The sequence below is a fragment of the Protopterus annectens genome, chromosome 2.part2 (genome assembly GCF_019279795.1).
Source record: "Protopterus annectens isolate FY-2018-M chromosome 2.part2, PAN1.0, whole genome shotgun sequence".
Classification (NCBI taxonomy): domain Eukaryota; kingdom Metazoa; phylum Chordata; order Ceratodontiformes; family Protopteridae; genus Protopterus; species Protopterus annectens.
The window spans coordinates 958,138,881-958,155,351 of record NC_056730.1 but is presented as its reverse complement, the minus strand read 5'-3'; positions in this window follow the sequence as shown (position 1 = coordinate 958,155,351).

Here is a 16,471-nt window from a genome sequence, read left to right as displayed (position 1 = left end):
GCTATAGTTGCCTGTAAACACCTGGTTATGGAAGGGTCCTGCTACAGAGCCATCACTGACACCAGCTGAAGAATTCATGTCCACTGTCAGAAATGCAGAGGCCTCAGTGGAAACTGCACACCAATATGTGATTAATGTTGGTGCTGATATTTTTAGGAGGGCAAGTATATAGCAGGAGGATGCTCCAGGTAAGCTTACATATGTCAAGTTGCAAGATTTTGGTGTGTAGTAAAATATAGAAAATTTTAACTAATAATTCATGGTGGTTTTTCTGTTTTATTTATGTATCTATTTTCTTTTTTTGGATAAACCTATCAATAACTTAAGATACTTAATGACACATTTTTGTTCATTACACATGAGCTTTGAGTGGACTTGTCATCCAATTTTCATTTGAAATTATTGTTAACGAACATATAGGCAAAAATTGTGTATTCACTGTCCCCCTGTGTTATTGCACTTGTGATGATTGCACCCTTACCTTGCTTCATTTCTTCCAGGGCCATTATCCCTACCAAGTGTGGAGTCATCTGCACATGGTAAAGCCAAAATTTTTATTTGATTATTGATGAAAGTTTTGTCAGAGATATACATTTATCTGTATGTGTGAGGTGGGTATAATGAGTGTGTGTATTGCTGTACCATCTGTGATAGTGTGACCAGTGTTAGTTTGTTATTATATAAATTGTGTTAAATATTTAGTGCAGTAATTCATTTATTTCATGTGTTTGTTGTTTATTATCACAGATGATTCTGACAGTGGAAGTGTAGAACTCTTACCAGCTGATGTCAGAGTATCAGCAGTCTCTGATGATGATGGTGATCAAACATAGACACAGTCGGGGTAAATCTGACACTGAGGTTGACAGTCAGCTATCTCCTGTATCTCCCTTGGGCATAATCAGTAGGCCTATGCATACCTATTCCACTGAGCCCTCAGACGTTAGACAGGTGGAGGATGACACACTTAATCAGGGTAGTGTGGTTACTGTGACTTCAGTGCTGGTTGACTCCAGCCATAGTCAAGGCATGGGAAAAGTGCCACAAAGGATGGTTGCTAGGGGTGGTTATAGGAGACTGGCTGCCCACCCTCCACCTGATCCTGATGTGTCTTTACATACCATTCAATGTATGTTTAGGGCAATCATAGAGGCACAGGCATGGTCCACTTGGGCCTCTGAGGGCATGCTTAGTATTGGGGATGTGGCACAGGCTGACATGCATGACTGTCTCCACTGTGTGGCCAATTCAATGGATCAGATGAATGACATGATGGAATGGGCAGTGTCTGTGATGGAACATCTACTAGGAGGGGGATAGCATCCATGTGGATGCAGGTCAGAAGCATCATCTGATTTTAGCCAATGTGGCTGTACCTGATCATGCTTCCATAGTGGCACTTCTTCCACTGCTCCATCAGTGATTAAGGTGTGCATACCCAGACATAGTAGGCCATGGTGTCATGGTCCTCAGTGTACTCATGAGGAAAGCTTGTCCAAAAGGCATCAGTTGTGTTCTGGTAGCAGCAGTACATCTGACCATGAGATGGACATGCCAGTGCAACTCCTGGCAGAGCCAGTTCTCATGGTCGGGGGTAATGATGATGAACTGTTACTTCTACCATGCACTGCTCACATGTGTCCAACATACCAGGATGTAGAGCTAGCACAGATCTTGTCTGTGTTCTTGCAGACACTCACACACATTTCAAATTGTCTACCTAGCTGTCTGTTTTATACACATGCACTCACTACCTTTTGTGTCAGCCTTGTTCTACTAACACCCCCCCCCCCCGCAAACAACACTGTGTGCAAATGATAACTGTGTCATAGCCTTGATTTTCTATCTTTCAGATTCAGGAATACATTAGTCTTTTGTCTAATGCCCAGGTCACAAACAAAAACTGAAGGTAATGCTACTCAATGCTAGAAGTCTAAATCTCAAAACGCACTCACTCAAGGCACTCCTTAAAATGGAGAACATTGATATCTGTGCAGTGACTGAGACCTGGTTCAAGGCTCCAGAGAGCACCCCTGCACTACCAGGCTATAACTCATACCACACTTTTCGGTCATGTAAATTGGACCGAAACACCAAAGGCAGAGGTGTGTCCATATTCATTAAGGATATCCACACCTCCAGGCTAGTTGCTCAGCATAATGCATCCAAGGTTATCCAAGTGCAACTATCTCTGGGCAAAACTGCAATCCAAATTGTAGTTTGCTACAGATCCCCCCACCATGTCCCAGGATTCCCACTCCTCTTTTCTTGATGTACTGGAAAATATTAGGGTTCAACCAAACACTCTAATAATGGGTGAATTCAACTACCCCACCATTAACTGGGAAAACTACTCGTGTACCAACTCCTTAGCTGAACGCTTTTTGGAATTCATAAACTCTAATGCCCTAGATCAACTTATTAACACCCCCACCAGGGGCAACAATATTCTAGACCTAGTCATTACCAACATGAGTGGCCGGTGTTCCACACCTGAAGTCAACTCCTCGTTGGTCCGATCCGACCATAAGCTTACCACCCTTGATATCCACATCCCACCCCCCATTAAGGAAACCACAGTAAAAAATTTCTCCAAAGCCAACTTCATGCTTCCTAAGACAGAAGTGGTGAACTTCATTACACCCATGCAGATGGACAATACAGTTACAACTGCTGAATCATACACAAATGCACTCTATAAGCACTTTTATGAGTGCATGGTCCCAAACAGAGCCAAGACACTATCCTCCAAAAAAGGAAGCCAATCTGGTGGCCCCCTGCCATAAACAAACTGTACAACAGAAGGAAGAAACTATTGCAAAAGAGAGTAAAATCCCATGAGTGGAGGAGCTCCCTGGTTAGCCTCAGTAAGAAGCTGAGATCCCTTATAAGATCCTCCAAAGCTAGCTACAAAAACAAAATCGCCACTAAATCCAAGGACAACCACAAAGCATTCTATAGTTATGTCAAGAATCTAGATGGCAACACCCAGATCTGCTCTGAGTTACAGCACAAAGGCACGAAAATTACAGAACCAACTGATATTGCCAACATCCTGGCAGATAGGTTCAGTGCTAACTTTACCCCCCTCTCACCCCCTAAAAGGCCCATATCTATACAGGAAGAATGCAGAGTCCCTGTAATCACAACTACGGAGGTAAAAGCTGCACTCTCTAAAGCCAAAAACACAGCATCCATGAGACCGGACAACACCCCAGGCTGCGTTCTATAGGAACTTCAGAATGAACTGGCTCCCCACTTAAGCACCATGTGCAATAATAGCCTCACATCAGGCTTTGTGCCCACTGAATGGTGCACAGCAACAGTTATCCCACTCCACAAAGGGGGAGCCACCACTGATCCCGGGAACTATCGACCTATTAGCCTGATGAGCCTGGTCTGCAAGGCCATGGAACATATCATCATGGAACTCATAAACAAAGACATTGGTAACCTCCAAACTCTGGATCCCACCTAGTTTGGGTTTGTGAAAGGCAGATCATGCCTTCTGAACCTGATCAACTTCTTTGAGGCAGTCACCAAAGCCATGGATGAGGGTAAGGTGGTTCACACAGCCTATTTTGACCTTACCAAGGCTTTCGACACCATCCCCCATTCTGGAATTATAGCTAAACTCACTAAACTAGGTATGAATCCCTACATCACAAGATGAGTTGCCAACTGGCTCACTGACAGAACCCACACTGTAAAAGTTGCAGACTTCAAATCTGACCTCAAGGCAGTGGCAAGTGGAGTGCCACAGGGTTCCGTCCTGGGACCTCTCCTGTTTGGTATCTACTTCTCTGAAGTACAGGCTAACACAGAAGGCCTCTGGCTGATGAAGTTCACAGATGACTGCAAACTAGGAGCCATAGTCAAGTCCCCGAATGATGTGGACATCCTACAGAAGGGCCTCACTGAGACAGATGCCTGGTGTCAGAGCCATGGCCTCAAGCTCAATGCCAAAAGGGCAGTGTCATCCTCTTTGGTAAAAACTCTGTACCCATGAACTACCACATAGGCAGCAATCTACTTAACACCAAATGCGTGATAAAAGACCTTGGGACCCAGGTGGACAGTAGTCTCTACTTTGAAAGTCACATCGCCACGGTAGTCAGGAAGTCCTTCTACGTGGCACACCTCATCATAAAAGGGTCCTCATCCAGGAAATAGAGGTCATTGTTCCCCTCTACTCGTCACTCATTAGACCCATTATAGAGTACAACATCCCTTTTGGAATGTACCTCACAAGACAACGGCAGCAGCTGGAAAGGCCACAGAAGTACCTCACAAAGGGGATTACTGGCCTCAAACAAATGCCCTACACTGACCACCTTAAAAGACTCCAGCTTTACTCCGTAGCATATCGCCTACTCCAAGGTGATCTCTGCCTAACATATAAAGCTATGTCAAACCCAGAGCAGTTGGACATGCTACACCTAAAGAAATCTCATTCCCTCCAAGCTACATGCTCTAGGGACATAAACCTTGTCACCACAATAAACAGGACATGCTGGCGGGATAGATTCCTGTCCCAGAGACATCCTATACTATGGAACAAGCTACCCTTCTATGTCAAGCAAAGTTCTTCATTAGCACTCTTCAAGAAAAATCTTGATGAGTGGATGGGAAATAGGAAATACACCCCGGGGATCACTTCTGTGTCTCTGCTGGACAGTGGCACAGGAAAATAACTTTCTTGGGTGGCGTAAGCTATGGTACCTTGATGGCTAGGCTTACATAGGCCCTTGGGCCAATAGCCTAGTACCTACCTATGAACCTATGAACCTATGTGTGTGTGTGATACTCTTTTGAAAATTGTACTGCTTTCTTACACGATTTTGTAATGTGCGCATCTTTGATGCATGAGGCCTATTAGTTGATAGTGAAAACACTTATTGACATAAGTCAGTGCTGTCACATATTGATCTCATTGCTGTAAAAATCACACACCTTCTAGTTAATTACATTAGCAAGTAACATTATGCAAGGATCTGTTATTCATTTGTATTATTCACCATTTAATTTCCAGTTTCAGGTTCAACACTTACTTTGATAGTCCGGCAGTCACAAGTGTTTTAAACTGGGGCTGACTCAGTGTGATGCTAACAGTACACAGCCATTACATGAGTAAGTAAAGTTGTAAGTGTTGGCTGCCATCCATTTTACTGTATGTATGTGCATAGGATGACAGTTTTAGCCCCTTAGTTAATGAGCATGTGTGCTATCCATTACCTCTTGGCCAGGGTGAGGGCATATTGTGCACGACTATGTCTTCCTATACCCACAGCAGCTGGTGATTCCCCCTCTGACTCCTTACCTATGTGTGGCTGTGAAGACCTTGCCACTGATGGTGGGATATGAGTGCCCCTTCCCCTTGGTGATCCTGTAGAAGCTGCTTTGTAAGGATAATATTGTGAATGATAGCACAGACAGTGAAAATTTCAACACAAATACCGGGATTGTACTGAAAGGCTCCTCTGATGTATCTTGGCACTGGAACCATGACTTCAGCAGCCCAAACACATATTTTATTATATTTCTTGTTTGAGCGTGTGCCTCATTATAGCATTCTTAAGTGCATGTGTGTGCATTTCTGATGGGTGTCATCAGCCATGGCTTGATGGCATACACTGCATCCTCCAGTAAATTACCTTGTTGGATATCACCACTAGAAAACCTCTGATACAGTTGAGAGCTGTGTCAGATTTATGAGTCATGGCCACTGCCTGGGTTGTCAGTACACACATTCAAAATGATTCCCTTAGCATTACACATGATCTGGCAGTTAATGGAGTGGATGCCTTTTCTGTTTATGTACACCCTTTCCTGTTCCCCAGGTGGTGCTTTGATTTCAATGCGTGAGTGGTCTATGGCACCCACCACTTCAGGAAAGTGTGCTGTGGGGTATAAATCCTGCATAGTTGTAGTTCTGTCCTCAGGTCTACAGTAAAAATGTATTTAGTCACTGGCATGTTGTAGTATAGCATTCAGGACCTGACATAGGATCTTAGATGCTGATGCCTGTGACACCCCCAGCATAACCCCCATTGGTCTCTAGAAGATTCCTTTACCTAATATTTTAAGTGCTATGCATACCTTAGTCTCCACAGATGTTGGTTCTTCTTGGTTTGCCCTTCCTGTCAGTTGAGGACAGCAGAGGTAGCAGAGTTCCTGTAGTGTGTCTGTATCCACCCTGTAGCACTCCATAATTTTCAACTCATGCAGACTATGAAAAGTTAAACAGGGCCTAAACACCCTTCTCCTTCTTGGCCTAGGTCCATTAGCAGCAGCAGCAGCAAAGACTTGGGCCTGTTGCACACGAACATGTATAAGAGCAACAGCAGCCCTCTGACATTGTTTCCATGGCTATATTCCAATACATTTTGGAGTTCACAGACAAAACCTGCACTGAGTCTACATGATTGCTTTATAGCTTGTTGAATAGTTATCCCATCTTGGATTGGTTGATTAGCATACAGTTCCATTGTTTATGCAGTAATTAGCATGCCACATTGTTTAGTGTGTTTGTGCAGCTCTACATATCATGTAGAACAGCTTACTGAATGTAAAACAGAGCCCTACTGTTATCACATCGCGCCACAACATGCACACAGTTTTAAGGCACTGTGTAGACTTTATTGAATCCAGCCCTATTTTTATAATTCTGGGTGTTCAGAATCTGTAGGCAGCTCTTACTCAAAATGAGAGGTGGAGACTACCAGATGTTCAAGAAACATATTGCAATTTTGTAAACAGTGAAATTATGGACACCTTTTTCATTTTGTGTGACTCAGAACATAATCTGTTTTGCTTTGCAATGTGTAATTGCAAAAAATGCTGTAGAGATGTATTGCCTCTATGGGTCTATAACTTTGAGATGATGAATATATAAAATGCATTACAGATTGCATACATTATTATTCATAAAATACATGCATTCATGTGTGAAATATAATCATTTTTATTCCCCATGAAAAAGAAATGAATTAGGCCTGTGTGTTTTCTACAGAGCATTAAAGAGTCCAGTTCATTTCTAAGGAAACTAAGAAGTTTATTCATGCTGAGAAGAAAGAAGATGTTTCAGGAGGCTGAGAAAAACAGGAGTTGTGGAACCCTAAAGATAAGTTTTGGACTGCACTGACTGAATGCATTTATCTTTGCCACTGTGAATTAACCCATACGGTGGAGGAAAGAATAAAGTCATATGTACTGTTTTTACAGGCCAGGTTTTGGTGTGTATTTTGAGAACAAAATCGCAAAAAAAGACTAGATGAACAAAATGTTAGTCTGGATGAACAAAATGTTAGACTTGTATAAAACCTTTTAAAAATTTGGAGAAATGATGTGAGATAGATTTGCTTGAAAAGTACATCTGACAGTTCTGAGTTCTTTTGTGTTTCTGTCCTCATAAAGAAGTATTTTTATATAATAAAGCAGAACTTCAGATGAGAGACTGACTCAAATAACTAATTTTATCATTACAACAATGGGCACAGATACATGCACACACAGACACACCACACATACATGCACATGCACACACACACACACACACACACACACACACACACACACACACACACACACACTCGCGCACGCACACACACACACACACACACACATATATATATATATATATATATATATATATATATATATATACGCAGATTTCTTACACAGACTGGATTGTGATAAAGAAGTGTAATAAAATTATTTGTCCCAGAATACAGATACTTTTACCACCACTCTATGATTTATCAGTCCAATTATTTCATTAAGGATTTACCTGCATCTTCATTTCCCACTATTCAGAATGATTTGGGCAGCCTTAAGATGTAATGAAATCTCCCATGCTAGACATAGTAACTCCCTCAATATCCAATGCATACATGAAAATCAATACCAGAAATAAATAAATAAATTAATAAATACATCGGCATATCAGAACAATGTAAAAATGACAGTAAATTAAAATATAGTAGATTCTTACAGATGGGATACCTTGAAAGTTGTTTAAACTACACTTCTGGGTAGTGGTTCATCTATTTTGTAGTATCAGTTAATAGTAATGCATTTTAGTAGTGTAGTAAAGGCTGCATAAGGATTTATTAGTATTGGGCCAGATTGATGAATGCCCACACTTCATTCTAAGCATGTGCGCATCATGCACACATGAGCACATTGTTTGGTATTCATTACACAGCTCTGCATGTCACATCCACCTTCAAAACAAGGGTAAGCAGCAGAATATGCTAATGAAAGTATAAGTAAGTGAAATGCATGCTAATTAAGCAATTCTACATGCCAGAGCTCTTCAGGGACATATAAAGCACTGCTGTACATGCGGTGCTCCCTTCTGATCTCCCATACACTTTGAAATACAGCCACAAACACATACAGAAAAAAAATGTTAGGGGTTGCTGCTGCTATCATTAACCCATATGTGCAACAAGCTTTAATACAAGGTTCTGCTGCTGCCAGATCTTGGCCTTGAAAGACAAGACCACATGGACTGCATGATACAGAAATTGTAGAGCAATACAGGGTGGACAGGGATACCCTACTTGAAATATGCAATCTCTGCCGCAATCACCTGACACCTTGGTGAAATTGTGGATAATCCATCCCATTGGAAGCCAAGGTAAGTGAAGCATTACATATACTAGCTGAAGATACTTAATCATTACATATACTAGTTAAAGATACTTTTCAGAGACCCACTGGGATATATAGTGAAGGTGTCACAGGGCTCAGCCACCAGAATATTACATTATTACATTAATTTCTAACTGCAATTCTACAACATGTTAGGGAATCACACCTGGTTTCCCTGTACCCCAGAGGAGAGAGCTACTACCATGCAGCAATTCCTATGCCATAGCACACTTCCGTGAGGTTCTGCGGGTCATAGACTGCACACACATAGAAATAAAATCCCAAGCTGGTGAACAGGGATGGAGGTACATCAGCAAGAAAGGACAGCACTCTATCAACTGTCAGTCTGTAATGCCCAAGGGATCATCTACAATGTGTGTGCAGGTAACCCTGGCAGTTTTCATGACTCAAATATATGGCACACCTGTGACCTGTACATAAGGTTTGCTAGTGGCAACTTTCCACTAGACATCTGCTGGAGGTTGCAGGTTATGCATTAGAACCTTGCCTCATAACACCCATGAGAAACCCACAGAATCTCACTGACCAAGGATGCAATGATGCACATTCTCAAACTGGAAATATTATAGAGCATGTAATTGACTTGCTTAAATCAGGGTCCCAATTTCTAAAATCCTCTGGTAGTGCCCTTCAGTATAACCAAGGCACCTTGGCCAAATTATCTGTGCCATGTTACACAATATAATTGTCATGAAAGAACTGCAACAAGGACAACAAGGCCAAGGATCACAATTTCCTGCACCACAAGCAGGGTCAGCAGCTCCAGCAGATACAGATGAGAAGGCTCAGGAAATAACTCCAGCTGCAGATGGTGCTCTCAGATATAGCCATGCACAATATGCCATGGCTTTGGCTAAGAGGCAGAGGAAAGCACACATACTCACTATCTAAGTGAAAATCTAGACCGTAAGCATGTACAAACAGTACAAGCAATGGCTACAAAATTCCTTAACCTTTAACAGGTGTGTTCAGTGAGCATCAGATAGAGCAGAGTAGAGTAGAACCAACCCTAGAGGTAAATGATGAATCTGTAAAAAAGAAATATAGAAGCATGTAAATATTGTTTTATCACTTGGATGAAACATGGCTCAGGTGTAGAGGAATGTCAGCATTAACTCATGAGGGACATATGCAATAGAAATAGATCATGCTGCTCAATACCATGCACTATGCATTACAATTGCACAATGTATATACCCAGACAGTGACCAGGGCACTCCTACCACAATTTGCACAATTTGCTGAGCAAGCACTAATAACTATCTAGTACACCTGCATTAGTACAAATAATAGAGCAAATACAATGAGGATCTAGACGTATGCAACAAATCATTTACAACTGATCAGGGAAAAGAACTATTAAAAAAACAGTTGTTGCAATGCATTCGATTAAAGCAAGCATTTGAGTTAGCAACCATTAGCTATCCACTCTGTACATCAGACATAGACAACCCTAAGTCACAAAGAAATGAACAAGGGGCAGGGCACATCAGCACACATAGAACACACATGCATGCATGTGCACATGACAAGCATACTTATATACGGATGGGAGTTACAGATTGGCAAGCCTGACACCAAAGAAGTGAGACTATGTGAGTAAAAAAAAGTTGATCATAAAGTATCCATCATCAAGGCCAGTAGAAACTAACTATCATTCGTTAGTAATGTTTATACACATGGGTGTGTATGAGAGAGGTGGTATGGCCAAGATGAGCTTTAATATGTGCGTGTGCATATGTGTGTGTGCATGCTCATATATGTGTGTGTGTGTGTGTGTGTGTGTGTGTGTGTGTGTGTGTGTGTGTGTGTGTGTGTGTGTGTGTGTGTGTGTGTGTGTGTGTGTGTGTGTGTGTGTGTGTGTGTGTTTCTGCATTAACGCAAACAAAGGATCTGTGTTAGCATTGCTTCCTAGCATCTTGGATAGGTATGAGCCATGCATGGTAAATTATTCAGTTTACTGTCACTACTCCTACCTCTGCCAGGAGTTGGAGTATGACCTGAACTTGAATGATGTCTGCTGGATGAGCTGTCATCATGACTATGTGCATGACCATAATCATGTGGCCTACCATGTGTGGACACCTCAATCACTGATGGAGCAGAGGTAGTATTGCTACCACAGGAGTGGGATCGGGTGCGGTCACATTGGTTAACATCTGACAATGTAGTGGTTCTTCAGCTACATGGATGCTGACCCTTCCCAGTCACATTCCATTACAGACACTACACAATCCAGTGTGTCATTCATCCTGTCCAAAGAGTCACCAACACAGTTAAGACAGTCACACACATCAGAATGCGCAATGTGCAGTTCTTGGAGTATCTCTTTAAAGACTCTGGAGAGACAAGCCCATGGCTTCATTAAAGTCCTACACATAAGTTGCCTGACATTTACTGACATACCAGCATCAGGTGGAGGGAGGATAGCAAGTCTCCACTAAGGACCTCTATCAACACTCCTGTGTTGTACTTTACCCTCATAATGGCTACAGAGAGACTCAGCCAGTTCTGCAGCTGGAGTAACCACACTGCCCTGTTCAACCATGTCACCCGCAACCTGTTCTACCTGTAATGGCTCTGTGTCATGCATGTGCATAGACATACTGACTGTGTCCAAACTCTGGGCAGGGGATGTGAGAACCACAACCTCATTCTTGGACTGACCTTCTGTATCCCCAGACCGTGCCACTTCATTACTGTCATCATCATAATCAGATGCTACCAATACTCCAACATTAGGTGGTAGGAGTTCCACAGTGGCAATGGGAAGATCATCTAGAACAGACAAAGAAATAGAAGAAAAAATGATCAAACTTATGACACATAAACCTGAAATTAAGCAATAATAGATGCAAATGGAATTAAGAAAGGAATCAAGGTAGACAAAAATAAATTTTCTATACAGTAATAACACAAAAAAGGGGTATGGACATACCATTTACAGAGACTCATAGAAACTCAGTACCAGATATGCCTATACAGACCAAATGGAGATGAAAGAGTGATGATAGACATTATAATGCAAATAACATGGTAAACACCAATATCAATTACATTGGCATATTAAGAATGATATTATACACATGCTATATATCTCCATCCACTTTGTCTCTCTGTTTTTCTTTTCTTCTCCTTATCTCTCTCTATATCAGTCTCTCTCTCTTTATCTCACTATCTCTTTCCCGTACCCCTCTCTCTTAGTCTTTCTCTCTTTATATAAAAAATAATTATAAATATTGTCTACCTGGAACTTTGCTGCTAGATACCCTTTGGTCACACTCCACCTCAACACCTATGTCAATCACTACTCTGGAACCCCATGATGAGATGTCTCGATCCCTTTCAGTGGACAGCAACTTCTCCATCTCAGTCAGTGGTGGTTCAGTAGGAGGACCATCACCATTAGCCATCTATTCCATGCTATAGCAGCAGCTCTTTTTTGGCTTTGATGATCATGTCACTGGCCTAATGTCTGATTTGGCCACAGTCTTGATATCCTTAACCACTGGCCACCAAATATGGTCACAGAAAGACTTGTTGGTATTGACCTTCTCTAATATGTATGATGCATGTCATTGGGGTGCCTACACTATCACCTCATTGTCAACATCTGCAAATGGTAGTTTATGTGGGATAGAGTTCTTGGGAGCCATATCCTTGTACGTGATGAAAAACAACACAAATACATGCGTCAGAAAATTACGCAAAGTGACTGTCAACAAAGAAATATGAATGTATGCAGTCATCTTTTACAGAAAATATGTTATGGGTGTCAAGGACTACACACACATGTAGCACACAAGTTATCCCCCCCAAAAAATTCACACAAACACGCGCGCATGCATGTGTGTGTGTGTGTGTGTGTGTGTGTGTGTGTGTGTGTGTGTGTGTGTGTGTGTATTTAAATTAAAAGCAGTGACAAGGATGACAAGAATGTGTAAGTCTGTCATGGTTAGCAGCATTAACAAAATATCTGAATTTAACTGTAGGAAGTTAAACATGTTTACTATTTGGAATAAGTTTCTGTTGATGTCAGGCACAGAGTATATAACAGGCTTAACATGCGTTGGACTACAATACAACCTTGTCATTGCTACTACTCATATAACAATTTTTTAACGTGTTCACATTCTCAGAGAAATTTTGTGATAAAAGCAAGTAAAATTACCTGAATTTACCTAAAATAAACAACTGATATACATGCTACAACAACACCAATGGACAAACTGCAAAAAATTATCTAATGCTATGTGAAATGCATGCCATTACTAATGTTTAAATAATCAGTTTGTAAATAAACATCACATAACTTTGCAGAATTTGTATGAAAGTACCCAAACAATTATAATTACAACAGTGAAACAGCAGAATCATAATCTGTGGATAAAAGCAGTCTCCTCTTCTATGATACAAGTGCCTTACCAACACAATGCACTTATGTAGTACAGATAAATCCTTGTCAGCACCATGAATATGCACATCAGGTATTGACTCATTATCATGGATAAATCACAGAATCTGCATGAAGTGCTGGGCAGGTAAAGAAGCTGTAAGGACCTACATGACACTGTGCACACACCCCATCAATACAAAAAGGAGCAGTGAGAAATTTTGCTACTTAAGGGCTTGCAAGAGTGAATGATTAGTATTACTGCAGGAATCATTAAGCATTTCACACTCTTGCACCCTTGATGTACACTTACTGAGGGTGTGTCAGGCAGAATAGAGTTACCAGAAAGTCAGGAATTACACTGACTTACTTAGTAGATATCCTTTATAAAACAATTATTACTAAGTGCTTATGACCTAACTGTACCTCTGAGTAAAAAGTTATCTGTGAGCCATATGAAGTACATAACAACTGAATATATGAAATATTCTGAAAATAAATGTGACATTGCATTGTTGTTAGAAAAGCCTAAAAAGGAGAATACTGCTCACTAAACAAAGTGAAAAAACACTATAGTATAGAAAATATTTGTTATCATTGTGACAGGAATTATTAGTATAACTGTTGCAAATATCCCACTCATCTACACATCTACTGAGAAATTGCAAAGTACAGCTGTGAGAAAATGTTTCATCTTAGACCCTTAATGTAAAGTGATACAATGTCACAGCTTGACAATATGTAATCTACTTTTCCTTCTGCATAATATGTCTGTGTATTTTGCAAATAGTGAAAATAATCTCAAATGACTCATGTTAATGCTATGGCTTCAAAGTTCAAGTCTAGAGACAGAGTGCTGTTTGTGTGAAAGTAGTGAAGCTTAATATGCATATTTTCATGTGATAAGACAAACAAATGAGAAAACATCAGAAAGATAGATTTAAAATCCTTTTACTCAATTTTTGGCTTTATCCTTTGCACACCACTTGGCATTGTATACCACTGACTGTCAACAGTCATTAGCAGTGAACAATGGTTCACTTCCCAAAGCAAAACCTCACATTTTATCTGGAAATGCCATCAACAGCACAAATGAGACTGGCAATGATGTGCTGCCTTCAGCACTCTGCATGGTAACGAGTGAAGAAAATGCATCTGTCAGACACCCATCTCTATGTCACAAGCTGTAAATACACTGAGTTGGGAGCAACAGCAAGGTAATGGTGGGTTTGAATCTGAAAAATCCAACAGCCCAAAGCGGATGATGAAACAATTAATCCCAAGGAACGATCGTCAAAATCACAGTTTATTACACATAAACACTATACACCATACGATTTAGTTTATAATCACTTTGTCAGATGTGGGTCAAACTACAAATACCTTTCTACTTATAACCTTCCTATTTCAAAACAACCAATGACTATCATACTTTAATTAATTTAAATACATAAAAAATCAATTAACCAGGTACACACATATTTCCTTTCCCCTAAAAGTACAAATTCAACACATTAACCAACAGTCAACCTATTGTATGAAGTGCTTGTAACCAATTCATGAAATATCTTATATAAATGCATATTAAAACTTTTGTAATGTTTAAATAAAAACATATTAAAATGTTTAAAACCTTTTATAAACACATGATATAAAATATGACAGTCTGTAAATTGTGATAGAAAATGTGTGAAATAAGGATTATACAAATGTTGTATATATTTAAAATATATGATGGATTACTTATCCATAACTCCCAAGTAGTGATCATGGCAGTAATACATTCTCTTTAAAAGTATGCCATTTTTATTTGTATATGTTGTGTCAAAATAAGCTGTTGTCATCTGCTATGAATCCTGTCTCTCAATAATTGACATTATTTATTTATTTATTTATTTTTTTATTTTATTTTACATTTGTTGACCGGGCTAGTCTAACTGGATACATGTCCATTTTCAGTAGAGGCTCGGGGAGATAAGCTCCTAGGTAGGACAATGAAATTAACACAATAACAACTAACGAAATATGATACAAATAAAACCTATTAACAGTACCTATTTCAGGTTATCACAGTAATATTTACAGTGCAGAATACAGGCATAACAAAGGAATGCTAATTCAATGAAGGTATGCTAGAGATAGTTAGTAAAATAGTTTAATAAGGAGGAGTTGCTGTAAGTGAGTAGACGGGGTAGGGAGAGAAAAGTATTTAAAGACACATATAGACTAGTCAGGTTTGGAGCATGGGCATTAACCAAAGGCCTGATGATGTCTAACAGAAATGCAAGTTATGACATAGCAAGAAGATGTTAAAAGGATGACTCTGTTAGGTTAATGCCATAACTGCTCTGTTCATTGCAAGAGATACCACAGAATTGTTTATTTTTATTTATATATATTTTATATTCTGCATTGCATATCACTTGGTATTCTGCAACAATGGTTCACTTCTGAAGGCAAAAAGTAAAAAAATTGAATATGGGCTGTCTCCAGTAGCGCAAATGAGCCTGATGTCATTGCATTGCCATCATGCCATCAACACTCTGGACAGTGCTCAGTGAAGAAAATGTACTTTTTAATAATCTATTTCTGGTGTACAAGATGCAATTGCAGTGAGTTTGGAGAAAGAGCACAGGTAATCATAGGGTTCTAATTCAATTTACAGATTAATTTATGAAGAGGTCAGAATAAGCATTGCCACATAATTGTCTTTACTAATGTAACATTGAAAACAAATGACAATTACATACATGAATTTGGTAACACACTTATTATTAATGATTGTTACATAACTCAAATATTATGTTTGTAAATTATGTTAAGCATAACAATTATGACAGTTAATGAAAAATGCACTTGCACTGGTATAAAGTGCACAATATATAATTAAATCACCATTCCGTTTGAAATTTGTTTACCTTAACTAATGAGATCAGAAAGTAAGTTCTGCTGTGGCACTGACAGTTAATAAGCAGCATTTACCATTGTATCCTTCTTTTTCTCATGGGTTCATTTCCCAGGTGGCATACTCAATCTTTTTATTGTGTATGTCCCAAAAACCAATTATGTCCCAATTCATAACATTTTACCTCTAAACAACAATGGTTATAAAAACATCATAAATCATTTAATTATTTAATAGTGTAATGAAATAAGGTGAGCATCACATTTGGCCAGTTCTCACTGCCATATTTCACACCTTCATTGTGTTTTGATGGAATCATTCCCAATGTCTCTGCCAAGCAATATTTGTACTTTAAAATGTACAAATGCAGTTGGCAAGGCTGTGTGTCAATGTTCACAGGCTGGTACACATGAGACCTGAAATGGGTGCCAATTCAGGCACATAGTTCTAGATGTAGCTCAGTAGACATGGTGGGAGAAGGTGAGGATGGTGCT